General features: G+C 43.9%; 1 protein-coding gene across 1 annotated transcript in view; it reads right to left on the bottom strand.

Annotated features, from left to right (window-relative positions):
* Nucleotides 1-1,564, bottom strand: part of LOC101854660 (alpha-1-inhibitor 3) — a gene marked incomplete at its 5' end in the record, with an annotated part of 18,172 nt that overhangs the window by 15,932 nt on the left and 676 nt on the right.

Raw genomic sequence — 1,564 nt, 5'->3', positions numbered from 1 at the left:
CTGAGAGCATCCGAGCAAAGGAATGAATGGAAAATCATGATCGCCGATGTCTGTCGCAGATCTGGCACTGGATGATGATGATCTCATCGACGCACTACTCACTAGCTACGGTCAAACTAGTACGTCACAGTCTGTCGTCTATTGCAGGACATGTGCCACGATCGTCTGGCAGTGACTGTGTGCCCTAAGTCATGTGGCCTGTGTGGTGGTGGTGAAGCTTCCGCTGGGCCAGCTCCCGCTAATGTCTGCAAGGACATGGTGCTCAACAACGGATGTGCCATGCTAAAGGTATGTAGCGCATGCGCACTTGTAAAAATAGACATGGTATGCATAAAGGGTAGCCTGTGGAGAGGGACAAAATAACAGGGGAAAAAAAAAGGGGGGGGGTTAAAGCAAACCCAGAAGTAAAAGCATTGCGTCGTGCCAAATTTGATTAACCTCCAAAATTTGTTTTTAGTAACGTAAAGTAATGTAGATCCAAGTCTTGTTTAGGAACTCCCTCCTTTAGGGGGCGAGTGGGGTTTCTTGTTGTGCCTTGCAAACATGTGTAAATATAGCCTGTCTGTCTGTCTGTCTGTCTGTCTGTCTGTCTGTCTGTCAGTCTGTCTGTCTGTCTGTCTGTCTGTCTGTCAGTCTGTCTGTCTGTCTGTCTGTCTGTCTGTCTGTCTGTCTGTCTGTCTGTCTGTCTGTTTATCCACTCGCTGTAACTTGTCGCTAACATTCACATTATGCACAGACTTTATCAGACGCGCATAAACTAATGACCTTCTGTTTCACTTTCATAGCTTCCACTCAGTAGTCTACAGTTCATAGTTAACCTTTTGACACCGGCCACGCTCTACATTCCTACCAAAGAATCCACGACTGTCTTGGGTCTGGCAGTGCAGAGGGTAATAGGAAACTTAACGAAGCGAATACGTTTTGGGCTCTGTACTCATTGACGGTAGTCGGCGATTTAAAAAACCCAGCAACCCAACCAGTTATATCAATAATGCATCGCATGAACGTGGAAGGCAGATGAAGAGAAAAGAAGAGAAAAGAAGAGAAAAGAAGAAAAAATGAAGAAGAAGCAACTTATTATTACTACCACCAGGGGTGAGGTGGTAGGGCTGTTTAAAGAATGAATAGATTAATCTTTATAATTCTTTCGGTTTTCAGGAAACTTCCAGCGTTTGTGACGACCACATGGCCCCTTACATCTGCCCCAAGACGTGTGGATTGTGCAGTTAGTTCGCTTGTACGAGATGTTCGCGTGCTTGTTTGTCTCTTACACGTGTATAATAAGTAGGGGGTGTGTCACTTAATTTGATGATCATGCAGTGAGTTTATTTACTCGTTTGTTTGTTTGTTGTTTGTTTGTTTGTTTGTTGTTTGTTTGTTGGTGTGTATGTGTGTGCATGCATATTATGTATGTCAATGTGTGGGAGTATCTGTGCGTTTGTTTTTCTGTATGTATTTATATAATATGTGTGCATGTATGTGTATGTATGGATGTGTGTGTGTGTGTGTGCGTGTGTGTGTGTGTGTATGTTTGTGTGTGTGCCGTGTGTGTGTGTGTGTGTGT

Source organism: Aplysia californica, unplaced genomic scaffold, assembly GCF_000002075.1.
Source record: "Aplysia californica isolate F4 #8 unplaced genomic scaffold, AplCal3.0 scaffold00470, whole genome shotgun sequence".
Taxonomy (NCBI): domain Eukaryota; kingdom Metazoa; phylum Mollusca; class Gastropoda; order Aplysiida; family Aplysiidae; genus Aplysia; species Aplysia californica.
The sequence above is the reverse complement of the archived record's forward strand: the minus strand, read 5'-3'. Positions and strand labels throughout refer to the sequence as shown.